Source organism: Panthera pardus, unplaced genomic scaffold, assembly GCF_024362965.1.
Source record: "Panthera pardus isolate Hobbes unplaced genomic scaffold, ASM2436296v1 HiC_scaffold_16, whole genome shotgun sequence".
NCBI classification, from domain to species: domain Eukaryota; kingdom Metazoa; phylum Chordata; class Mammalia; order Carnivora; family Felidae; genus Panthera; species Panthera pardus.
The window spans coordinates 19,204,862-19,232,859 of record NW_026526721.1 but is presented as its reverse complement, the minus strand read 5'-3'; the positions used below and the strand labels follow the sequence as shown (position 1 = coordinate 19,232,859).

Here is a 27,998-nt window from a genome sequence, read left to right as displayed (position 1 = left end):
CTTTTCTTTTAGCATCGTTGACCATGGATTTTCCCTGTCCTACCCAGTCAGGAAACGAGCCACTGAAGAGCACCTGGGCCAAGGACATACAAGGTAATAGTTGGATCAAAGGTGGGCCCTCCCCCAAAAGATATGTCCTAACTACTAGAATCTGTGAATGTGACCTTACTTGGAAAAAGGGTATTTAAATTAAGGATCCTAAGAAGACTTCATCCAGGATTTTCTGGGTGGGCTGTAAATCCTATGACAAGGGTCTTTATAAGAGACAAAACAGAAGAAGACACAGACACAGAGGAGAAGTCGACGTGAAGACAGAGACAAAGACTGGAGTTATGTAGCTATAAGCCAAGAAAGCCTGGAGCCATCAGAAGCTGGAAGAAGCAAGGAAATATTCCCCTCTAGCCTTTGGAGAGACTGTAGCTCTGATTTCCAAAACTGTGAGAGAAAAAAAATTGCTGTTTTAAGTCACCAATTCTGTAATAATTTGTTACAAGAACCTTAGGACACTAACAAATACATACAGATCTTCCTTAATTTACAATGGGGCAATGGCCTGATAAACCCATTAAAAGTTAAAAATATCATTCAATTGAAAATGCATGAAATACAACTAACCTACCAAATATCATACCTTAGCCTAGCCTACCTTAAACGTTCTCAGAACACTTACATGAACCTACAGCTGGGCAAAATCATCTAACACAAGGCCTATTTTATAATAAAATGTTGAATATCTCATGCAATGTATTGAATGCTGCACTGAAAGTGACAGACAGAATGGTCGTATGGGTACAGAATGGTTTTCAGTGTATCCACTGTTCACCCTTGCAGTGGTGTGCCTGACTGGGAGCTGCGGCCACCACCATTGCCCAGCATCACAGAGGAAGATTGTACAGCATATTGCTAGCCCAGGAATAGATCACAATTAAAAATTCACAGTGCAAGTTCTCCTGAATGGGTATAGTTTTCAAATCACTGTAAGTCAAACCATTGTAAATCAGGGACTGGCTATAATTGAAATGGCTAAAACGGTAGCCCTAGATAAACACTTAGCCCAATAGGGACACTGGTGCTTAGATTATTCCAACAGGTTTTTCTCTGAACATTTGGAAACAAAACAGAAAAGAATCAAAGTGTTCATAAATGAAGGAATACAAAGAGCGCAACGTAGTGTCAGCTTACTAGTAGATACTGTGTATGTTTTCATGTCCATGAACTTGAGCTACTCCTGTGCAGTTTTGTGTATGAGAATGGAGTAGTGTTTGTGATTTGTATCTACATCATCATATGGTTGTATATTTATTTATAAAGCCATTACTTTCAAGCCAAAAAAGAAGGAGAAGAAGAAGAAGAAGAAGAAGAAGAAGAAGAAGAAGAAGAAGAAGAAATACAAAGAGAAGAAAAGACAGAGAGAGAAGGAGAGTCATATTTATGGAAAACCATAAAAAGAAGGTTGGCATGGCGTGAAAACAAATGAGCCCAGCCAGGGACCCTTACTTCTCACCAGTACCATGAGGGACACTTTATTTTGCAATTCTCATTTCTAAATGTAACCTCCATGGCCAAACTAACATTTGATCTTTATAACCAAACAATTCTTATTAACACCATCATTCTAAAAAAGCAATATGGGGTTTTGCTGAGGTCAAAGTTTATGAGTGGTGCTAAATAAACTTTAACAGATCCAATCATAATCAGCCCTGCTTTGTTCTCTAGAGCAGGACTATCATGTCACAGACTAGCATTTGCCAGGTTCAAGAACAAATGCAAAGCTGCTCTTTGGAGAAACCCTTAAGTGTTTCCTATGAATACATGTGTGCAAAGGTGGGATTAGCTCTCATCCTAGTGAGAACACAGGTGAGTTATCTCAGCTCCACAAAAGCCCATTAACAGAACCTCCTGCAGGTTAAAGGGTTCAAAGAGTATCTACTAATCAAAAAGGATCCCTCGAAGAACCCAAAACTAAATTTTATCAGCTTTGCCCATGAAATTATATTTTAGGAGATAATTACTATTCATCCAATCACTTTGGTTTTTCAAGGTCAATTTTAATTCCAATTTAATGACCAGCAGACTGCACTCATTAACAAAACATCATTGTACTGGATGACATTTTATGTTATGCTTGTTTTCAGAAGAAAGGTAAGAAAATGGAAAAGAAAAAGCCATATGAAGAATTCTTTAAGATAAGTTAAATTTGTTCAATATCATGTCCCCCATAAAGTCTTAGGTAATTAATATCTTACAGAGTTTAGTAGCAAAATAAATTGTTCCTTTCTTGAAGAATGGTCATGTTTTCTTTTAATTATGAAATCATGTTTTTGTCTGGTTTGCTCATCTTATCTTAGTCATCAAGAAGCCTTGATCTCGATATAATGCTTAATTATACTCCCTATTTTGGTAAACTTCATGAGCACAATGTGTACTAGATAGAAACATAGACTTTAGAATCTTCCATAGCTATGTTTAAATGCTGAGTCTTATATTTGACAGCTGTGTATCCTTGAGCATCTCATACTGAGCCTCAGTTTTCCCATCTGTGAAGTGGAGATAAAAACAGTACTTACTTCATAGGGTTCTTGTGAAGATTTAATGAGATAATACACAGAAAATACTTAAAAATGTGTCCATAGCATGTTTTTGTCTCTATTTTTTCCTTTAATTCATTTATTCCAGACAACTTTGTAAACAGGTAAAAATGAATATAAATGCTAAATATGGGAAGAGAATACCCAATTTAAAAAGGACCTGAATGGTTTAGAGGAATAGGTTAATAAATGTAACTATAGAGGGGCACCTGGGTGGCTCAGTCAGTCAAGCATCTGACTTTGGCTCAGGTCATGGTCTCGCAGTTTGTGACTTCAAGCCCCACATCGGGCTCTCTGCTGACAGCTTTGAGTCGGGATGGAGCCTGCTTCAGATTCTGTGTCTCCCTCTCTCTCTACCCCTCACCCACTCACACTCTGTCTCTCTCTCTTTCTCAAAAATAAACGTTAAAAATTAAAAAATAAAAATAAATAAATGTAACTATAGAGTTAAAGTGTCTATGCACTGAATCTCTGAGCTTCCTTTAAATTCTTCCTTTATTCTCCCTTTAAAATACATCTATTAATGGTTAGGTAAGTTAGAACAAAAGCAGACAAAATGTGGCATTTGGGACACCATAAAGTGCTGCCTGGTCAAAAAGGTGAGAACTTTGGCCATTTCCCTTTATTGATAGAAGTGGGAATTAATCTTGCTGGTTGGTCACAGGGTGCTACTTTCACTGTGCCCTGAAGTACTGATTCATTTCCTTCTCCTCCAGCATAAATTTCATTCTTAGAAAAAATAATAGCATGGTTATTCCAAATACAGGAAGCACTGATTCAAAAGATAAAGCAAAATTAGAGTGGTCTAGAGACGAGTTGCTACAGAAGTGGTCATGCGTCAAGCCTTAGCAAATCTAAATGATGATGCATTTTGACTCAAAGATGAGCAGACGTCCAGCACGTATGAATATTTGTAAGTAACTGAAGAAAAATCCTAGTGGAAAAAAGAAAATCAAGAGGCAATCAATAAAAATTGTTATGTTGTGAAAACGGTCTTCTATTGTAAAATGCAAACCTACACCAAATTGTGTTGAAACTAAGAAAAAGTTTGGGACATTGTAAAGCATGATTTTTAGCTCTGTTGTTAATTTCTCTAATTCAACATATGGTCGAGACCCAAAGACCAGGCACTGGCACTGTTATATCAACACTTCTTCTAAGAAGTCTTCCAGTTCAAGAAAAAATACAGCTGAAGATTTTAGAAATGCATCATGTCAAAGTCTTTAAATGCAGAGGCTATAGGCATATGCAAATCTCTGCATACCAAGCAATTATTTCAGTATTAGCTATGTTGTCAATCAACTATACCTGTCAAGCACTCTGCTCCGTTGTCCTATTAAAATTTTTACTTGGGCTTTGCAGCATGGATTGATGCAGAGAGGTTATTAATAGTACTTATAAGTTTACCAAAAAAAAAGTTATTTTAACCCACAAAATTATGCCTGTATCCCTAAGTCTCTTAAGAAAGAGCCACAGATTCTGAGTTCTATCTTCATTTAATTCTGGAAGGAAAGATTTTCAGCCATGTCTGGTGTCTAAGAGATTAAAGTAAAATGGCATAGATTCTATACAGTTGCGTTGGTTGCTGCCTTTTTCCATCTTTTAGTCACCTTAACTGAGGTCACAAAGATAAAGAATCTTGCTGGAGGGGTTGTGGGAGGGGGGATGGGCTAAATGGGGAAGGGACATTAAGGAACCTACTCCTGAAATCAGTTTCCCTAGATGCTAACTAATTTGGATGTAAATTTTTAAAAATAAAAAAATTAAATTAAAGAACCAAAAGCTTTTGTTCTCCTTGATGCTACTGCACACCCCCAGCTAGTGCTTTCTCTGGGTGGAACTAAGGCGCAGGCACTTAAAAACCAAAAAAAAGAATCTTGCCTTGATTTTCTTACTTTTGATTTGAAGCAAAAATCAGGAATTCAACTGAAAACATTCAATTATTAATGCACTGTGTATTTATTAAATATCTTAGATGTATTAAGTCCTTATGAATTGTATCTCCTAAACAGTGCCTCCTCCATCAACCCCCACGTGGGTGGGAATTGGTGTAGTAGAACAACAAATTGGGGTGACAAGAGTTTTACTGGTTTTTGTAGCCATCAAGAGTTTCTCTAATCGTAGAAAACATCCTTGAATGCAGGAGGCTGAAAAATGCCCCCCAAGGTATGTTAATCCCCAGAATCCCCGATTCTGTCACCTTACATGGCCAAAAGGACTTTGCAAATGTGGCTCAGTCGGATCTTGAGATCAGAGATTGTCTTGGGTTATCTAGATGGGCCAGATATAATCACGAGACGCCATATAATAGGAAGAAAGTAGATGTAGATTCAAAACACCTAATGTGATGACAGAAGTAGAGAGAAATTGGAAGATGTTAAACGTCTGACTTTGAAGAAGGAGCGTAAGGCCACAAGCCAAGGAATGCAGGTGGCCTGTAAACTAGAAAAGGAAGGGAAACGAATTCCCACCCCCCCCACCCCCCCAGAGCTTCCGGAAGGAATGCCGCTTTGACAAATACTTGATTTCAGCCCAGTAAGATCCATTTTAAATGGAATCATAAGAGAATATTTTGTGTTGTTTTATCCACTAATTTTATGGTAATTGGTCACAGCAGACATAGGAATTTAATGTACTGAGTTATTTCCTGTTTACCATGTTTTTACTTGTATTTATGTATGTGGTTCCTGCAGGTGTAGCAAAGGTGATACACAAATAGAAGCCAATCCTAACAGCCCCTTTGGAGTATGATCTGCTCTTTATCTGTTCTTCCCAACCCAAGTATCAAAATCTTGGTTAGCCATCTCTTTCTGGCCCAGCTCTGTAGTTGGCTTATAGTAGTTGGTTCTGTAGTATCTTCAAGTACCTGAAAAATTATTTTATAGAGACTTTATGAAGCAATTAGTTGAGAATTATTGAAACCGTGATATAGAAATGTGTATTAAATAAGTGAGTTATTAAAATAAAATTATAGGTAAGTTGACTATATTTTATTCTACAATTTCTATGCCTTTCTCACTAGGAAATTTGTGAAATCGTTAGTCAAATAATATAAGGGAAGTGTGTAGGTGCTCCCTGAGTGAATCGGCTTCATTTTTGTCACTTGATTCAGTATTAGCCCCAGTCATCTTGAATTTTCAGTTTTCTTGTACTAGAATGGAATGTCAATCCAGGGATGATCCTGTCTGGGTTTTGTTCAAGATTCAGAATCTTAAAACTAGGATTTCTTTTACTAGCAGCTAAGTTTCTTCTGATTTTCTATCAACTACTATTTCATCCAACAAGTATTTGCTGAGTGCCTCTGAGTGCCATCTTTTGTGCAGGGTACAAAAATGACAAAAATTCCTGTTTTATGGAGTTTACATCTAGTGGGTTTGGGAAAATATGTAAAGAAATAAATGTTCCTTCAATGTCAGACTAGTAAATATACCTACTGGAATCACCTCCAAACATCAGAGAATGGCTTCTTCTCTTTCACTGATGAAGAGAGAAGGAATATGGGTGGTGCAAGGGGAGAGAAGTGAGATCAAAACAGGCCTTAGACAAGTGATATTTAGCGGGCTACTGATAGGGAACACACACACACACACACACACACACACACACACACACACATTCCATGTGAGGTACTTTTTCACAAAGTTTTCACCTACTACTACAAATTTTCATGATGATTTTTTTTTGGTGCCCAGGTAAGCATTGCCCCTGGTCCAGAGTTCTGGTTTTGCTCTTGGGCAATACCGTGCCTATATAGGCACTGTTCCCTTTGTCTTCACCATGGATGAGGAAAATGAACCAGTAAGGGCAGTCATGGCTTAGACCTTGGGCACTACAACCTGCAGCTTCTTGGATAAGAAACCAACTTAGTGCCATAATATGGGAAGCCTTAGCTCTAGATAGGAAACAGTCAGGTGCAACAGCAAGAAGATAACCTGGGCTCCCCAAATACCTTCAGAGAAGACATTCCACCTCTGGGTTTCTCTTTCAATCTATATTTATTCAGAAATTTTAATTAGATGATCTTTAAACTCCCTTAGCTCCAACATTCTATGATTCTACTGAAAGTAGATATTAAGAACACAGAAAACAAACGTGGTTACCAGAGGAGAGGTGGGGGAGGGGATGAGTAAAATAGGTGAAGGGGATTAAGAGCATACTTATCATGACGAGCACTGAGTGGTGTGTAGAATGTTGAATCACTATATTGGACACCTGAAACGAATATAACACTGTGTGCTAATTGCACTGGAATTAAAGAAAAAAGACATTAGATATTAAGATATGTAAGTTCAGAATCTTTAACCCTATCCCTATGTGTAACATATGTGATACTGTGTGAATTGTTGCACCAATTCAGGCTCTTACTTCTTATGCACGTGAGCATAAAAACTTTCGAAAACTATTGTTCTCAAGTATTGTTAGCATAAACACACAGACATGACCAACTGTATTTACACTCTGAAATCATATGTCTGTGTACACTCCACATGGCTCAACATCTTAAGAAATAGGATTTTTATGTCACATTTGTGAAAGAACCATATAAGAATTTCTTCATTTGACATAGTATGATATTTATATATTTTTGCTTTATAAGTTATAAAGGATTCTTTTTATTTTTGTAGAATAAACCCTCAAATAACTAAAAATCCTCAATTAACCATATCATTTCACTCCACTTATGAGATTTCTCTTTCACACACACACACACACACACACACACATGCATACACACACGAATATACCTGTCAAAAACTAATTAAAAACTAAGCAAACCACTTCCAGAAAATTCCAGAATCCAACTCACATTTAGCTTTAACTCATTATCCCCATAAAATTAGCAGTGCTTAAACCCATGAAGTCCATAGAAGATCCTCAACCATAAAATTTTAAAAAATCAAATATACAGTTTATGTATTATACCTACTAGTTTAGGAAAATAAACTGAAATTCTTTATAGTTTTTTCAGATGAAGTCAAAACCCCAATAGAGGGTTTTATGACTCATATTTAATCAGAAAACTCAAGTAACATAACGTCTAAATTTCTAATACTCTGACATGAAACTTGAAATATACAAATTCATTTAAATTTGTATATGAATATTACAGTACCTGTAACTTAAGATAAAAGTCACGTATTTATTCAGAAGCACAAAACTTTTGGCAAACAGAGGCTACTACTATAAAAACGATTCTAGTCAAATCACCCATTGATATTTTATTAAACCAAGAGCCCTCTTGTACATAATTGAGACCAAGTTACATTTTTTTAAAGTTCATGATTTTGAATAACTTTTAAAGGGCCCCGGTGAAACACCACAGAATACTCTATGAGTTATTCAGCATTTGGACATGATCATGAATATATTTACTATCACATTTTCATGATCTCTTAAATAATATTTTCAAAACATCTTGAGAGGTCTCAAAGGAGCCATTTGAGCAAAAGGCATATTCCAAACTACAGTTCTGCAGATGTGTATATGGTTACTCTGAGATGAAGTGACCCTCAGCCATTAAAAAGAGAGATTTATCCAAGCAATGCCCAGTCGTAGGGTGGCACATTATTTTCAATCAGCAATTTTTCTTGAAACACTGTCACTGGACAGGCCATGAAGCACAGCCCTTTGATAGATTCTGTCATGAAGATAGAGAACAGTTATTCCTCCAGGCAGAACATGCCAAAGAAGAATTTTGTCTAACTGTAGCAAACCCAGGGTGGGAGGAAGTATTTTTGCAATGGCTCAATGTTAGTGCAAACAAGAAAGATATATTTGTTTCAAAAAAATAAATGAGTATGAATTTATATTCTACTATATATAATGAAGTTAAAATGCACACATTTCCAGCATGAAACTATTTACATAAAATAAATAAAATATTTCTATGTCCAAATTTTTTCTTGTGGTTGATTTCAAGTTTCATAGCTTTGTGATCTGAAAATATCTAAGATGTGATCTCAGCCTTTTTGTAACTGTTGAGGGCTGATTTGTGACCCAGTGTGTGATCTATTCTGGAGAATGTTCCATGTGCTGAATATGTATCCCGATGCTTTAGGATGCAATGTTCTGAACATATAGGTCAAGGCCATCAGGTCCAGTGTGTCATTCAAAGCCATTGTTTTCTTGTTGATTTTCTGTTTAAATGATCTGTCCGCTGTTGTAAGTGGGGTATCAATGTCTCCTACTATTATGGTATTATTATTGGTAAGTTTCTTTATGTTTGTTATTAACTGATTTATATGTTTGGGTGCTTCCAAGTTGGGTGAATAGCCAAAGTAATATTGAAAAAGAAAACCAAACCTGGAGGCATCATAATACCAGACTTCAAGCTGTATTATAAAGCTATAATCATCAAGACAGCATGGTACTGGCAAAAAAACAGACACATAGACCAATGGAGCAGAAGAGAGAACCCAGAAATGGACCCACAAAGGTATGGCCAACTAATCTTCAAAGCAAGAAAGAGTATTCAATGGAAAAAAAGATAGTCTCTTCAGCAAATGGTGTTGGGAAAACTGGACAGCAACATGTAGAAGAATGAAACTGGACCACTTTCTTAGACCACACACAAAAATAAACTCAAAATGGATGAAAGACCTAAATGTAAGACAGGAAGCCATCCAAATCTTCGAGGAGAAAGCAGGCAAAAACTTCTTTGACCTAGGCCACAGCAACTTCTTACTCAACACATCTCTGATGGCAAAGGAAACAAAAGCAAAAATGAACTATTGGGACCTCATCAAGATAAAAAGTTTCTGCACAGCAAAGGAGACAATCAACAAAACTAAAAGGCAATTGACAGAATGGGAGAAGATATTTGCAAATGACATATCAGGTAAAAGGTTAGTATCCAAAATCTATAAAGAACTTACCAAATGCAACACCCCCCAAAAGCAAATAATCCAGTGAATAAATGGGCAAAAGACCTAAACAGACACTTTTCCAAAGAACACATCCAGATGGTTACAGACACATGAGAAGATGCTGAACATCACTCATCATCAGGGAAACACAAATCAAACCCACAATGAGATATCACTTCACACTCGTTAGAATGGCCAAAATTAACAACTCACAAACAACAGATGTTGGTGAGGATGCAGAGAATGGGGAACACTTTCGCACTGCTGGTGGGAGTGCAAATTGGTGCAGCCACCCTGGAAAACAGTATGGATTAAAAACTAAAAATAGACCTACCCTACAACCCAGCAATTGCACTGCTAGGTTTTATCCAAGGGAAACACTGTTTCAAAGGGGCACATGCACCCCAATGTGTATAGCAACACTATCAACAATAGCCAGATGATGGAAAGAATCCAGATGTCCATTGAATGATGAATGGATAAAGAAAATGTGGTGTATATATACACTGCAATGTTACTCAGCAGACGAAAAGACAAATCTCGCCATTTGCAACAATGCGGATAGAACTAGAGTGGATTATGCTAAGCAAAATGAGTCAGGCAGAGAAAGATATCATCTGATTTCACTCATATGTGGAATGTAAGAATCAAAACAGATGAACATAGGGGAAGGGAAGGAAAAATAAGATACAAATGGAGATGGGGGGCAAACCATAAAAGACCCTGAAATACAGAAAAACTGAGAGTTGCTGGAGAGGAGGTGGTTGGGGGGGATGGACTAAATGCATGATGGTCATTAAAGAGAACACTTGTTGGGATGAGCACTGGGTGTTGTATATATGTAAGTGACGAGTCACTGGGTTCTCCTCCTGAAATCAATACTACACTGTATGTTAACTATTTATGTTAACTTGAATTTAAATAAATTTTTTTAAAAAAAGAATATTTCTATGTACAAGAAAAACTTAAACATCTTCTATCAAGCACACAATCATATGCCTTTTATCACTGGAGAAAGCAAAGAAAATACCATTTGTTTGTCAAAAAAAGTTGCTACAGGTTGTCTATTAGTCAAGTTTTACATTTTCAAAAATGTGAATCAGTCTTATTTTTAAACACAATAAATTTAGGACATTCAGATCTGTGCATTCAGGTTGTTTAAGGAACACGACCTCACCAGAAAGAATGACCAAAGCATTTTGATAGCAGAGGCTTGTCTCACCTTTAAACAGCATCACACTTACACCTCCTAGATCACTTCTGGGCCCAGAAGGTAAGTGTCACGACCGACGCGACAAACACCGAGGTCAGGGTCCTGAGGGTAGGAGAATGCAAGAAAAAAGAGAGAAGAGAAAGTTTGGGAACAGGAGGGTCCCCTGGGCTGATGGCCCAAGTGACAGCTTTATTGTTGCTGTACACAATCTTTTATATCCAGACTCTTATGGGTCAGGGCATTCTAAGAATAAACAGGTTTCACATAATCGCTGCCCACCAAAACATTTAGTTCTGTGTTTCTTGTGCATTTTCTAGACGGGTCACAAGACCTTGTTGATAAGATTGCTAGCAAAACACAATTCCCATGTTTGTTTCTATCTGACTCGGGGTAGAAAAAGGGAGGTAGCATTACTGCCAACACCTGCAGACCACAGGCTTCAGGAATTAACTTTCCCGGCCTTGACAAGGCTTTCGTATGCCCTTGAAAGTGGGGGAATGGGAAGGGGAACCACCGGGTTGGCTTGAGTCAACAGGGAACATTGCTCGACCCGGTCTCAGCCTGGCACCGGGGCCCGGCCCCCCACAGGTAAGTATGCACTAATACATCCTGATTGTTTGGTGGTGTTTCTATGGAAAATTTTCCTTTTTTTAAGATTTATTTTTGTTTTCATTGAGTTTTTTATGTAATCCCAGGACAGTTAACCTACTACGTCATATTTGTTTCAGGCGTACCATGTAGTGATTCAACAATTCTATACATCATTACTCAGTGTTCATGATGGTAAGTGTACTCTTAATCCCCTGCACCTCCCCCCACCTCCCCTCTCATATGCTCTATTTTAAATGAGCACCTTGAGTATAAACTGAATGAGTATATGAGTTTAATGAGTATAAACTGAAGTCATACAAAGAATGTTTTCCAGCCACGATGGTACAAAACTACAGATCAACAATAAAACAAAGCTGGAAACAGTATCGACTCCACTACCCAATGACTGATTTTGGCCAAGACACTTAAATATCCCTCCAACTCTTCGCTTATCTGCAAGAAAAGAGCCCTGCACCTAAGAACATAAAGACAGAGATCTGGTTGTGGGCCCTGCTACTTTTAACTTTGTGGCCTGAGGCAAAACATTTAATCTTCCGGTGCTCAAAGCTCCTCATCTGAATAGGCTAGCTCACAAAAATATTATGGCACCGCAGGAGCTTTGCAGAGTAAGTGTGAAGTGATATTGAAGTGAAAGGGGCAGGGGCACCTGGGTGGCTCAGTCGGTTAAGTGGCCGACTTCACCCCAGGTCATGATCTTACGGTTCTGGTTCGTGAGTTTGAGCCTCACAATGGGCTCTGTGCTGACATCTCGGAGCCTGGAGTTTGCTTTGGATTCTGTGTCTCCCTCTCTCTCTTCCCCTCCCCCACTTGCATGCATTCTGTCTCTCAAAAATAAATACATTCTAAAAAACATAAAAAATAAATAAAAAATAAAAAAATAAAACAAAGCTGGAAAATCTGCATGTAAACATTAAATATTTAGTATGTAAATATAAAACAACACAATTTCATCTCAGGAAAATTTTCTAGTAGATTTTAAAAACATCCTTAGACAGCAAAACATTTAGAAACTTACATCCCTCCCTTCAGTCTCACCCACCGTTGCATATTTCTATCATAAAATCAGCTGTTACTTTTAACAGATATCGCTAAGATATAAGTTACAATGGCATAAAGCATGAAAAAGCAGATATAAGAGTCTGCTGACCGAGGTCAATGCAAAAGTCGATATGACTCCATATGGATAGATGATGCTACAACAGACTATATACTGAGGAGGCTGCTACCTGACAAAACATCTCAATAGTTTCCAGCAGTGTGTATAGCAGCAACAACCCTTATTTTCAAGTTTCTAGAAGCTTCTTTTTGCTGTAAAAGGTGAATTTGTATCATTACATTTTGTAGTTGAAAAAGACAATGTTTGGGTCAGAAGCCACTTCTGTGTCTTGGGTGGAAATTGGATGTTGTTTGGGGGGGGGGGGTAGGCTTCCCTTTAACTAGCAGGAGGAGCCACCTGGCTAAGCACGATGAGTCAGCTGGCTGTAACAAACCTAGCCATTTTTCATGGAGACGTCTTGAACCCATGCCAGGTAAAAGCATCATCAACCCTAGAGATTGCTACTTCAGGCTCCAGAAAACTCGTGTGGGCTGCATGGATAACAATTGCAGGAATCATTGCTACAAATCAGTAGTTCAGGGACAGAATAAAGGAAGTGATATTGTTTGGGCACAGGAAGATTTCATTTATTTATTTGAGTCTGCGGACTGGAGCTTGGACTCCAAGGAAGTGACAAAATGGTTGAAAGTGACTCCTTAGAAAGGTAGGCATGGCAACAGCCTGGTAGAGGGTAGAGGAAGAGGAAGGGTAAGGGGGAGCCAGAAGAAATAGGGAACCCATGAAGGAGAATGCCTGCACTCAAAGGAGCGACAACAACGGTGGGAGGGGTTTTTATTTTTCTTTCCTTACTTATATTTTTAATATGTGGCATTATGATTCCATTCTGCTCTTTCAGATTTCTTTTTTAATGCTACATGGCAGTTTAAGCTTCCCTGGCCTTTTGCTTTGGAGAATGGTGTGTGTGTGTTTGTGTGTGTGTGTGTGTGTGAGTATGTTACCAGAGAGGGTGGAGGGTGTGACCTTGCATGTAACAAACACTGTGCAGAGGATCATTGCCCAGAGAGAAGATTACAAGAGGGCAAAAATTGGTCACCAGAGTGCTCAGAACAGGAATTTCAAGCAAAAGACGACAAGCAGTCATTTAAGATGGATTTGTGGGACATTTAAGGATCCCTAGGCTATTGAAACTGACAAAGGATCTTCCCATGAAAGGCAGGGATTTACTACCATCAAAATGGGAAGATGACCCAAACTGTGTTATGTGTTAGCGGCATTGAAAAGGGAAAGGTGATCCGTGAAGACATGAGAATTTGGGGGCATTCAGGTTTCATCATAGAACGATGTTAAGATTCAACAAGAAAAGTGAGACTCAAGCAGCCATTTGACTCCAACGCTCTCCCACCACTTGCCAGCATTTCCCAGAAACAGAAGTATCCCTGTCCCCTGTTCTTCACTTAATATATCAGTTCATCTCATTTGCTGAGCAACATGCTAATGTGAAATACCATTTGGGTTAGAAAGATTATGGACGAAGAAAAATTTTTATAGCAAATTATAAATTCAAAGCTTTTGATATATACTTGTTTTTTGTTTCTTTTTTTTTTTAACACTTATTTATTTTTGAGACAGAGAGAGACAGAGCATGAACGGGGGAGGGTCAGAGAGAGAGGGAGACACAGAATCTGAAACAGGCTCCAGGCTCTGAGCTGTCAGCACAGAGCCCAACGCAGGGCTCGAACTCACGAACTGTGAGTTCAGAACCTGAGCCAAAGTCGGATGCTTAACCGACTGAGCCACCCAGGCACCCCATGATATGTACTTGTCTTTGAATTTCCATCTACTATGTTGTGCTTCCCCCCGCCCTTTTCTCTTCTGTGAGACAGTATCAGAGTCAACAAATTACTTGATTTGGACTCCCATGGAAAGTGCCTGGAAATTCAGAAAACATCCTCAGCCAGTGAGAAGACATTTCCTTTGTCTGATACAGAACTCCCAATAATTCTATGCCGTTTATGTTTTCTATTGCTTCTGATTTCTTTTTTTGTTTAAATTCCATGTTTTACTACATGATCCTGCCTAGCAGTTTTGGCTACAGGTTCCAAAGCCCTTTTTCTTGACATTTACAGTGGTTTCTGGTTCCCTGTAACTGGTAAGGAAGGCGTGGGAACAATAGAAACCTGGGAATAAGTCGTTGATACCAAATCATGTTCTTATACATCCATGCAACACTAAAGAGATATGTTTCCAGGAAAACCGGTTGCTACTTATATTCATTTTAGTGTTACATTCACTGAGAGAGGAACTTATATGTAATGAATTAGAAAACCACAAAGCACAACTCTTTTGTTTTGTGTTATTTTAGTTTAGAAAAGTCGTCCTTTATATTTTTCCCTTCCAAATTTCTATTCAAATTCTAGTTACAAAATTTCTCCTTTAGTTAGTCATTGTTTAGATTTTAATAAAATGTTTAAAAATTTGTAATATCACTTGCTAATTAAGAGGACAATCATCACTATATATATGTATACACACACACACACACACACACACACACCTATATGCATATAAATATATATACCATGTAATAGTGCACTTTAATCTGATTTCATTAAATATCTTGAAATGTATAGGGCTTAATAGCTGACCAAGGTAAAATTTGAAAATCTCTTCCATATCGCTGTTTAATTCTTCCATCTCTGCTTCATGTAGTAAGGAAATAACACCCTTAGTCACACGACAAGGAAATACAAGCATAAATCCATTTTAAATATCTATATTTTTAATAATTTGGAATCGACTTTGGTTTCCTTTTGCTTCAAAATGTTTCTGTTTTAATTATTTTATGACCAGGATAGGAAAGATGCAATTTTACATCAATAGACTCCCTACATTATTTGTCTAAAATTGATTTAGAAATTCAAAGCAAAAATAAAAAACACTATAAGTGTTAGCACATGTGGATGACAGAAAGTTGGAATTTGTACCAGATGTGCTTTGCTGTTTCTCTGTGAGTCTTTCCCCTCCCCACATCTTCCTGGGCAGAGCTGCAGTATAGAGCAAATAACAACCTCGATTCTTTTCTTGGCCATGCCCTGAAGGAGGTTACCTCACCCTCAGCCCCATCAAATTAATCTTGGTAACTCCATTGTGGTGGAAAATAATTTATCTAAAAATTGACACGTGATTTCTATTTTCTACAAAAAGAAGTCATTTGTGGGAGCCTTTTGATTAAAACAAATATTTTTCTAAATGTTTATTTATATTGAGAGAGAGTGAAAGCGAGTGGGGAAGGGCAGAGGGAGAAGGAGAGAGACGATCTCAAACAGGCTCCACACTGTTGGCACAGAGCCCAACATGAGGCTTGATCTCACCAACTATGAAATCATGACCTGAGCAGAAATCAAGAGTTGGACATTCAATCAACTGAGCCACCCAGGCACCCCTAAAACAAATATTTTTTATAAGAATACTTTTCTTGCCTCTGTATAAGGAAGGTACTGAGATGCAGTAAAGGCTGGAGCTGTGGCAGCTAAATTATAGCCATGAGGGAATGAACTTGATGCTAAAGCCAAAGTTCTGAGGACAGCTGAGCCTTCAGTAATATTGCTAAGCAGATGACCTCACCAGCCCTGCGAGTGTTCTCTCCCAGACTTCATATTCTGTAAGACAGTAAGTTCCAGTAAAACCTTCTAAGACTTTTTTCTGTTATTTGAAATGATAACATCTTTATGGAAACTTATATACATCTACATGCACAGATACACACATAAATATAAATAAATGGGAAGGTATACAACATTTATATATATAAAATATACATAAACACATATTGTATGTATTTTTCATGATTTCAAGGAAACAATATCTAGTTATATATTGTATCGTTCCACTTCAACCTGTGTTTGGAACGATTTATCAATTTTTGAAGAAAAGGCATTAAACTCAAATGAACAGATAAATTTGCTTTCTAACTTAAAGTTTACAGAAAGACATGTTTGTCGGCAAAATCTCTCTTAGAGAAGTAGAATATGCTGTAAACTGTATTGAACTTCAAGTAATACAGCTTAGAATAAAAGTTTGACTACACTGAAGCACAGACTATTCAACTCCTCTATAATCTGTAACGCTCTTTTGTTTCTGTTATTGTAGCATGGCGGAGGGGGGTGGTGTGTGTTTGTTTAGTAGAACGTGTTTCAAAATTGTCTTCATCTTCCTGGACTGTGCTCACTGCAGTTCCATCATGGCTACTGAAAACCAGGTGTCAACGGCAGGGTTAAAAAAAAGATCTCATTCAAATTTTCTCTAAAGATATACCGTCAACGATTAACTTAAAATTACATTTACTAGACGCAATTACATGTTTGAATGTTTTCATAGCTTAGCATCATCTTTTTTTTTTTTTTCCTAGCACCACCTTTTTAATTTTTTGTCTTGGCAAAAATTACAGAAAATAGAATATAAGGTGATTGCAGACTGAAATGAAAACTTCAAAGGGGTTATTGCTCTTTTCTCATCACATCACAATCACATGATTCGTGGAGAAAAACTACTGGCAATCAAGAGCAAGTTCAGGACAATCTAAGAGAAAAAAAAAAGTTGGTCTAACTCTGCAAATGGAGATTTTCAGAATTCCCGAAGAGGACTCAGGTGTAACATCCTCACAAATGCAGTTCCAAAAGCCATCACACCCTCAGATGTGGCCTGACCCAAATGAACACTCTTTGGTCAGTTCATTGATTCATTGACCACCGCACTACCGTACTTGCTTTCGATGAAGAGAGCTTTGCCATTCCCTCACAGGCTAAATCTAAGTTTCCTCCAAGAACCTGAGAAAAATAATATGTAACAAATATGCCAAACTGTTTCAATTTTGTAGATTAATAAATAAATCCTAGGGCGTCCTGGGTGGTTCGGTCAGTTAAGCATCTGACTTTGGCTCAGGTCATGATCTCATGATACATGAGTTCCAGCCCCTCGTCGGGCTCTGGGCTGACAACTTGGAGCCTGCTTCCGATTGTGTCTCCCTCTCTCCCTGCCATTCTCTCTCTCTCTCTCTCTCTCTGTCTCTCTCTCTCAAAAATAAATAAACATTAATTTTAAAAAATAAAATAAAATAAAATAAAATAATAAAATAAAATAAAATAAACCTTATGAGTCTCCTAATTCCCCAAAGAACCAAATGTTTTCGTTTCCCAAGGTGAACTTTATAAGATCTGTCTCACCGGCTACTGAAGCTCCCAAATCTCAACTTTCACATCATGTTCAGAGGTCAATGATAGTTGGCCAGCAAGAACCCAGAGTTTAAAAAACAGACATACAAAGCAAACTCCTATGATTATCTGACTACATGTGACATACTTACTTCGATTAATACCACCACTGCATGTCCATGGGTCTATCATACTTGCAGTGTTTGACTTCCTGTATCATTTATTCATTCACTCACTCATTAAATCAACATCATTTATTGACCTTTGCATGGGCCAGAAGCCAGGAAAGTATAGTATCAAGAAAGATATGATCTCTGTCCTCAAAGTTTAGAGTCCAGAGAGTGACAAGAACTCATATTCATGTAATTTATTATTGATCTGTAAGATGCACTGGTCTAAGTTCTTCACACATATCTTCGGCTTTATCTTTCAATCAACCCCTGTATTGCTATTATTATTATTATTATCATTTACGTTTTTATTTAAATTCCAGTTAGTTCACATACAGTGTAATGTTAGTTTCCGGTGTGCAATTCACTGATCTGGCACTTCCATACACAACCTGGTGCTCATCACAGCAAGCACACTCCTTAATCCACATCACCTATTTAACGCATCCCCCAACCTACCTCCCCTCTAGTAACCATCAGTTTGTTCTCTAGAGTTCAGAGTCTCTTTCATGGTTCGCCTCTCTCTTTTTCTTATTTTCCTTATGTTCATCTGTTTTATTTCTTAAAGTTCACATACGAGTGAAATCATGTGATACTTGTCTTTCTTTGACTAACTTATTTCACTTGGCATAATACTCTCTAGCTCCATCCATGTCACTACAAATGGCAAAATTTCATTATTTTGGTGGCTGAGTACTATTCTATTGTATACATACACCACATCATCTTTTTTCCATTCATCAGTCAATGGACACTTGGGCTGTTCCATAATTTGGTTATTGTAGATAATGCTGCATAAACATTGAGGTGACTGTATCCCTTCAAATCAGTTTTTTTGTATTCTTTGGTTAAAAACCTAGCAGTGCAGTTGCTGAATTATAGGGCAGTTCTGTTTGTAACTTTTTGAGGAACCTCCATACTGTTTTCCAGAGTGGCTGCACTAGGTTGCATTCCCACCAACAGTGCAAGAGGGTTTTCCTTTCTCTACATCCTCGCCAACATCCTGCATTGTTAATTTTAGCCATTTGGACAGGTGTGAGGGTGATATCTCATGCTGTTATTATTATTAAACATATGTTATAAATGAAAAAAATGACCTTTATAGACCTTAGATAACTCAGACATATTTGCCAGGCCAACAAATTTTGCTTTTAGGCGAAAAAAAAAATAGCTCTGATTATATATCCATTCAACAAATATTAATCGAGCCAACTATGAAGCAATCATTACAATGGGAGCTTGGAAAAGAGTAGAGGAAAAGACAAGATCCTTGTCTATAGAGAGCCAATCTTTTCATAGGAAAGACAGACCGTTAAACAAGTATACCAGTAAATCACTTAACTCAAAGTGGAGATAACTTCTAGAAAATACGTAAGTAATGTGAGTGCATTGAGAGGGAAGAGAATGGTTGTCAGGAAAGTACTCTCTGAGTAAATGACATAGGACCAGAGACATGGATGATTTGAAAAAACAATCATGCAAAGATCTGAGAGAAGTATCCGGAAGTTCAGAAGATGAAAGAGCAAATGAGAGGGCCCTGAGATGAGACCAAGCTTCTCGTATGTAAGGATCATCAAGGACAGGGATTGGCAAACTGTTCTGTGGGCCAAATCTGGCCCATTGCCTGCATTTTGTACAGCTCATGCCTTAAGAATGGATTTTTATTTTAATGGAGTGCCTGGGTGGCTCAGCCATTTAAGCGTCCAATTCTTGACCTCAGCTCAGGTTGTGATCTCATGATTTGTGAGATCAAGCCCTGCATCAGGCTGTGCGCTGACAGCATGAAGCCTGCTTGGCATTCTCTCTCTCCCTTTCTCTGCCCCTCCCCAGCTGGCGCTCTCTCTCTCTCTCAAAAAATAAATTAAAAAACTTTAGAAAAATAATGGATTTTACATTTTAAATGGTTGAAGAAAATGCAAATACATATATCTTGTGATATGTAAAAATTATGTAAGATTCCATTTCAATACCTAAATACAAACTTTTATTGGAACACTACCACATTCATTTGTTCCCATATTGCCTATAGCTCTTCATGGGCTATAATGGCAGAATGGAGAAGTTGTGGCAAAGACCATATGGCTTTAAAAGCCTAATACATTTATTATCTGTTTCTTGCAGAACAAAATTCTGATGAAGAGAACTAATGTGAATGAAGGCAATTGCATAATGAGGAAAGAAAGGCATAGGAAATGTATGAAGGGGGTAGACATAAGGTAGCTCATGTGGGGTCTTGCAGACCACAACAAAGGGCTTTCGATTTGACTGTGAAAGAAGAGATTTTGGAAGGTTTTGAATAGGATATTTGACTTAAATTTTAAAAGTATGCCCTTATATGTTTTCTTAGGGGTTGGAGCACTGGGGAAAGAGTCAGAATGAAAGCAGAGAAAGGCATCTGTGGTATTGCACCATTTAGGGGAGATGTGATGGAATCTTAAACTGGGAGCAGTAGCGGAGCAGTTGGAGAGAAGCGTCCATTTATAGTAAACAGGATTTTCGATGGACCAGAAGTCAAATGTCAGGAACAGAGAGAAAGCAGGGAGGGCTCTGAAGTTTCTAGCCTTATCAGTGGGACAACCTTTGGAGATTTTTACCAAGTCTGTTTTAAACATAATAAACCTGGCATAGCTGTTAAACTCCCAACAGTTCATGCCAATTAGTCTAAAGAACCTAAGAGTCTGAAATTCAGCAATGAGATCAGAATTGCAAAGGTACAGTTTTATATCACTCTGTTGATAGGATTAAAGCCATGGGGCTGGACGGGATCATTTGGCAATGTGTTATGTAGGGAGAGTAGAGAAGACAGCAGGGAACTGAGCCCAAAAGCTGCTCCCTTTTTCAGAGTTCCGAAGGTCAGGAACATAACATAGCTAAGTGACTAGTGAGATAGAAAACCATGAAAGTATTTCTTGGAGGAGGAAGTGTAAAATACTTTTTAGAAAATAAGGAATATAGTAGTTCTTAAACTTTAAAACATTATCTTTTTAAAAACTAAATAAAATAAAACATCATTTTCTTATTACTTATTATTTTTTCTTCATGGTGCCCTGGTTTTCTTCTTCCTAACAAAGAAGATCCTAAAACATTTTTTTTAATTATTATATTTTAGTAAACACAAAACTATCATCAAAGCCAGAAAATTATCATTCCGTGAGTTCAGAAGATTCAGAAATTTTCCATTTAACTTCTTTTACAATGACAAGAAGAAAGAAGAAAGAAGAAAGAAAGAAAGAAAGAAAGAAAGAAAAAAGAAAAGAAAGAGAAAAGAAAAGAAAAGGAAGAGGGAGGAAGGAAAGAAGGAAGGAAGGAAGGAAGGAAGGAAGGAATGAAGGAAGGAAGAAGGAAGGAACCTTAAGTTCCATCCAATAACAAAATCTCCTCTTGATTAAATGACATTGTTTAAATGTCTGCCATCTACAGCCTCTAGTAGTGAATAACCAAGTGTATGTCACTGTTGCTCCTATGGGGTCCCAGTAAGTGTTCTGCTCTTGGGTAAGGAACTAAAAGACAGTAAGATAAATGATCCATGCTCTTATGTAATATGAAGAAGAATTTAGCAACTCTGTATTTTGTAGCTAAGCAAAAGAATAATAATAATAATAATAATAATGTTTTTTTCATTGCAATTTTGTTTGATTTTTATAGACAAAAACACGTTGATTTGTGGGGCTTTATCCCTTTTAGTTCTAAAAGTTTATTCAATTTTCAAGATCATTTAAATTACTAATCAACTTTTGACTGGCTTGCCGTGTTAATCAGCATTTTAACCACAGTAGTCTCTATCATTTATCAATATTTAAAGGGCAAAAGATAGCTAGCTTTCATGGTTGCTTTGCTATAGCCAGGAGAATGAACTATGCAATATTTAATGATTCAATGTACTAAAAATAATGCCTGAAAGAAACTCCTCTCTCAGTGTATTTCGCTCAATGCCAACCAATCATTTGATTATACCTGATAAACATTAGATTAGTTAAAAATAAACTGTCGGGGCGCCAGCTGGCTCAGTCACTAAGCATACCACTCTTGATGTTAGGGTCGTGAGTTCGAACTGACTGAAAAATTAGGTTCAGTGTAGTGATTACTTTAAAAAATTACAAAAATAGACAAAAATCTTCTGCCAAATAACCATTATGCAAGCAATTTGCCAGGAAAAAAAATCAAAGGTATACGGTTATTAACTAAAATAGAAAAATGTTTGTTAGGTCAAGATAAATTTCCTTTATTGTTTCTGCCCATCACAGAAAAGGAATTGTATTTGTTAGAAATTTCTGCTCTCTTCAGAACTACATTTATTATTATCTACAAACCTCTGTGATCACCAAAGTTGTTAAGCAGAGTAGAACTCAGCATTCAAAATTGATTAAATGACTTCTAAGAGGCAGACTCTGTACTAGATGTTGAATAATTAGAGACAAAGGCTCAGTTCCTGCCCTGAAAGAATTTACATTCCAGTGGGGAAAACACTCAAGCCTAAGCCAGCTTCCCAAAGAAAATAGGATTGAGTTTCCCTAGTCCAGTGTTAGATATGCTCATGTTAGTGGTTTAAGTAAACAGAAATAACTATTCTTCATCAAGACTCTATTGAAATGCCAGGTACACAGACACCTTGCCAAGTGCCTTTTACACATTTTAGCAGTAATCCTCAAACCAGTTTTTGGTTTATGCACGTGAGGTCCTAGAGAAATAAAATATTCGTTATGTCACCCAGGGTTACAGATGTAGAATCACAGGTCAGGATTCAACATCCTATCATATCACCCCACCTCCCCATCCATGTCTGCCTGACATAAAACCTGCCCTCTTTCTCCTAAAAAGCACAGTGTCCACCCTCCCCCAATGCTGATTCAATTTACTTCAACCAGCAAAGCAATGGAAAAACATCTACCATAGTTTACACATTTGTCCAATTATCTTCCTAAGTGTTTAAATATCTCTTTTGAGGGTAGCTGCTAATCTTTTGTTAATGGACAACTCCAGCTATCTTCTGATTATCATGTACATTCACACACCCCGTGTCAGTGAAATTTATCAAATGAGGAGGATTAATTTCAAAATCAGGGTGTATTATAACTAGTCCTTAGAGTAAAATGTCTCCCTCTGATTTTAATTCTCTATAATTCTATCATGATATCACTTTCCCCGATGAGTTGAGTATCTTCATCTTTAAGCCAATTTGTGAACTTACGTCATTCATAAACAGGCCTAAATCTTGGGTTGATCTGGGGCGATTGCGTGGCCCTCCAGCAGATTACCTCGGACCCCAAGCTTGCAGGGTGTCGAGAGCATAGGGCATTGAAACTTCTGTCTCCTCCCTGAACATCACCAAAATTCAATGCTGAAATTTCTGTCTTTAATGATACTCTATGGAGCCTCTGAAAGATGTGACCATAGATCTTCCCAGTTCACACTGACGATCTTGACTAGGCCCTACACTTAGTCAGTTACCCAGGCCCCTAAATATACTTCTACATGCAAGACAAATTGTAGATGCTCAAATGTTTGATAACCTATTTTACTGAGATTTAAAAAAGAGATGCCATGCTATTTGTCTTTGCATTCATAAAGTGTAATACAAAGTGTGACACACGGTAGATATTCAATAACTGTTTAGTTGGTGGAAATTGATAAAATATCTCAATTTGCATTACCTAATTATAGTTGCTTTCAGAGAAAGATCCAGAGAGAAGAATAAGCCTTCTGGAATTCTAATAGGTTGCCAACACCCGCTCTCACATAGAAATTCGCAGATTTGAAACATAATTCTTTAGGCTAGGGTTATCAAGAATAATAAAAAGTGATAAGAATAACTTGTTATGTGCTAGGTATCTGGTAAGTCATGTGATCTTCATAATAGTATAAGAGGTAATATGATTCCAGCTATAGAGAAGAAATGGGGCACAGAGCAATTATGTAAACTTGTTCAGGGCGAACAGTAATGAAATGTAGAATCAGAATTTGAATTCAACAGCCTGGATTCAAAGTCCAAAGGAAGTTTAGTGTGGAAATTTAAAATAACTTTCCCAAACATAAAGGGGTCACAAATAGAAAGCATCTCCCTCCATTTCTCTAGGAGTTTTTGGACAAACCAGAACTGGAGTTTGAATGTTATTATACAGTTGCAGAAGTAGTTAAACCTTCACTAATAAACTGCTGATACTATAGTTAAATAACATTGGGCATTTTAAAAGATTAATGTGATTTTTCAGAAACATAAACCTTCTATTGTAATTTGACGTGTTGTGAAATTTAGGTATTAGATGTATAAAATATATCAAAATGAAGAAGCCAAAATACAGCTTTGAAGTCCCAACGTCGAATTATCCATAGCCTCTTATAAACTACAAAAGAAATACCAACAGCTGAATTCATTCACAAAATACACAGCATGGTCTTTTTATTGTAGACACCTTCACAAGCAATTCAGCCCAATGAGGGAAGGGCCATCAATCAATCAACCAGACAGTTAATCAAAACACACCTCGAAAGCTCTATCAAGTCAGGGTTCTGAAAAGACATTAATTTTGATTATTTGAAAACTAAAAATGCCTGATTTAAGAGTTGAATTTCTTTCAGATAGAAGATGGAGCTATCTCTTTTTTTTCCCCCTATGAAATAGATGGTTCTACATTATTCAAAATGGGTCAGCCAATCAATCAAATTTCTGAAAGGCAATTCATTCTAAATGTTCACAAATAACCAAGTTTAAAAGAGAGATGGTGCAAATAACAGTGTTTGTTTTGTTCTCTTTAAAAATGCTGCAGAAATGTGTCACATATAGAAAAATGAGACCTTTAAATGAGTCTAAATCACTAAAACCGATTATACATCAAGGAAGAAATAAGATGAGGTAAAACTGTACCAGCCAACTTGACTTCTCCTCTTGTCATTTACCATAAATTCAGACAGCAAAATTTGTGCTTCTATCTGAAGTCTCAAACTTTTGTGTCTCTCTCCTAAAGCAATCTCTAAAGCTTAACTACAAGTTAAATAGCTGGGAAGGAAAAAAAAAAAAAACATCTTCAGTTTCATCACTTCTTACAAGCTAACATCATATTATAAAACTTTTTGGATAACAAACTTTTTGTTTGAAAGTCATTAAGACCACAGACATTTATAAATATCCATTTCAGTAAGTTCTAAACTCTGTCCCACCTCACCTCTGATAGGGACAATATACATTCCTAAAATCAACTGAAGGCATGTCCCCAAACGAGGGGATACTTAGAAATTAGAAGTAAATAGCATATAAAATTTTAAAAGATAATTAATGTGGAAAATGAATATATTCATCACTAAGCAATTTCATTCTTCTTTTTTTAAAAAATGTCTGAATAATTAATTTTTGTAGCTTAACTATATTAACCTGTGAGAGGTTTCGATTTGATCCTCAAAATAATCTTACAAAACTAGCCTCAAGAATTAACAAAAGAGCTCGTTTCCCTGACATCTCAGAGGCGGTAGGCTGCTTTAGGACAAAGCTGAACATCTCTTTCCCAGCTACTGGCTGCCAGAAACTCATTGAAGGAGACAAACTTCATGTCTTTTATGAGAAGCACACGGCCACAGAAGTTGCTGCTGAGGGTCCAGGTGAAGAATGGAAGGGTTACATGGTCCAAATCCGTGGTGGCAATGACAAACAAGGCTTCCTCACGAAGCAAAATGTCTTGACCCGTGGCTATGTCCAACTGCTGCTAAGTAGGGAGCATTCCTGCCACAGACCAAGAAGACTGGAGAAAGAAAGTGCAAATTTGTTCAGGGTTGCATTGTGGATACCAGTCTGTGTTCTCAGCTTGGTCACTGTAGAGAAAATTGGGGGCGCGGGGAGAAGGATATTCCTGGACTCACTGATACTAGTGTGCCTCATCGCCTGGGCCCCAAAAGAACCAAAAGAATCGCAAACTACACGGATGGAACTAGAAGGTCTCATGCTAAGCAAAATTAGTCGGTCAGAGAAAGACAAATATCATATGACTTCACTCACATGAGGACTTTAAGATACAAAACAGAGGAACATAAGGAAAGGGAAGCAAAAATAATATAAAAACAAGGAGGGGGACAAAACATAAGAGACTCTTAAATATGGAGAACAAACAGAGGGTTACTGGAGGGTTTGTGGGAGGGGGGATGGGCTAAATGGGTAAGGGGCACTAAGGAATCTACTCCTGAAATCACTGTTGCAATATATGCTAACTAACTTGGATGTAAATTCAAAAAATAAATTAAATAGAATTTTTTAAAAAAGAATCGAAAACTTTTTGATTTCTCTAAAGAAGATTATGTCCACCAGCATGTTGTTACAAAGCCCTTAAACAAAGAAGTTAAGAAACCTAGAAACAAAGCACCCAAGATTCAGCATCTTGTTACTGCATGTATCTTCCAGCAAAAACTCCAGCGTGATTCTCTGAAGAAACAGCATATAAGAAAAATAAGGAAGAGGCTGCAGAATATGCTAAACTTTTGGCCAAGAGAATGTAGGAGACCAAAGAAAAATGCCAGGAACAGGTTGCCAATAAACGGAGGCTGTCCTCTCTCAGAGCTTCTACCTCTAAGCCTGAGTCCTGTCAAAAATGAGATTTTCTAAGGGTTATAAAGAAATAAGTTCAGACATCCAAAAAAGAAAATGAACAGAAGGAGGAAGGGAGGGAGGGGAAAGAGAGGAAGGAGGGAAGGAAGGAAGGAAGGAAGGAAGGAAGGAAGGAAGGAAGGAAGGAAGGGAAGGAAGGGGCTGAAACTTTGGCTATACATGAATAAATCCTTAAACCCCACATTCTTCATGAGGAAGGTAAGAATAAAGTTGTATTTCTAAATCTATGCCTCTCATTAAAGCCCACTTTACCACCACTGCACTTCATGGGACTCCATTCACTGCACTTCACCAAGAAGGGATGTATTGTCCTTTCTTTGCATATTGTTTTATAAGAAACATCTCTGTCCTCCAAATGGAGGGCAGTGGACAATAAGCACTGACGTGACCCTTTGCCCCTAAAAACAACTGTATCTTCTTCAGCCTAAGGTGATATTTAGTGGGTTTCATGCTCATCCCGGTATTTGAGAGATGGCCCCAAAAATATCCATCTAGATTCCAGGGGTGCCCTTGAACACGACAATGTTCACATGACATCAATGGCTGCATTCTCCCACTGTTAAAAGGTCAGCCAAGAACAATGTGTCTGCTAGAAATGAGCAAATGCAGAGAACCTTGTCCTTTTTCTATTCACTTTGGTAGGCACTTTCCTGCACCCTTATTAATCCAGGTCACAGGACCAGATGGAAAAGTTGGAAGGCTCCTGCCTTCCCTTGGGAACTCCCAGACCATTGTCCCTCCACCAGTGTTCTCAAAATCTAGATTCCTTCAGGCCACCGGCTTGTTTGTAGACCACATCTAAAAGGAGATACAACACCAGGAGTCCTTGTTAAGGGAACCATTCTCAAAAAGGCATACCCGGCAACAAAGAGGCACAGACAAAAGCTATACCAGAGTCTGCTTTGGTTTTTGCCCTAAAAACTCAACACACATATATCTTGACCAATTCACTCGTGGGACTGTTCCCATTGATTTTCATTTTTGTGAGCTGGCACATCTCTGTTTACTGGAACCCTGTCATGGTGAGATTCTGGCTTGTATATTCTAGTAGTCCTTGATGGCTGACTTCTTTATCTGGACATGTGGGAAAGTGGCCCAGCTCTTTCTCTACCCCAGCTTATGTACAGGCATTCCCTCTTGGGACTTCCTTGGCAACATGGCACCTGCCGGGAAGCTCTCCAACTTCTCTGGCTTCCCACTAAAGAGATGGGCTCCTATGAGCTAGTCAATCCTTTGGTTTTGGAAATCTTATTCATCTGACAGTCTCACTTTCAGGAATTCCTTTAAGGTTTGCGACCAACTCTTGCTCTCCTTTGCAGTAAAACACTGGTTCCTTAAAGTGGGCACTTAAGAAATGTTTGCTAAATATCGAATGAATGATTAGTATCTCATCTTTCACCAGTGCGTTTATTTTCAACCCAAGTTATAAGCACTTGACTATATTAGGAAGAGTCAAGGCCATAGTCTAATTTACGGGTATTTGGGGGATAATAAATGTACAAATTTTAAGAAGATAGTATTTTTTCTTGGCGTACCTGGGTGGCTCAGTCAGTTAAGCATCAGACTTCCGCTCAGGTCATGACCTTACGATTCATGGGTTCAAGCCCCGTGTCGGACTCTGTGCTGACAGCTCAGAGCCTGGAGCCTGCTTCTGATTCTGTGTCTCTCTCTTTCTCTGTCCTTCCCCTGCTCACA

At 37.8% G+C, this 27,998-nt stretch overlaps 1 pseudogene; it reads left to right on the top strand.

Annotated features, from left to right (window-relative positions):
- The first annotated feature begins 23 nt into the window (after positions 1-23).
- LOC109277893 (40S ribosomal protein S6-like) lies at positions 24-26,290 on the top strand (annotated as a pseudogene).
- The last annotated feature ends 1,708 nt before the right edge of the window (positions 26,291-27,998 follow it).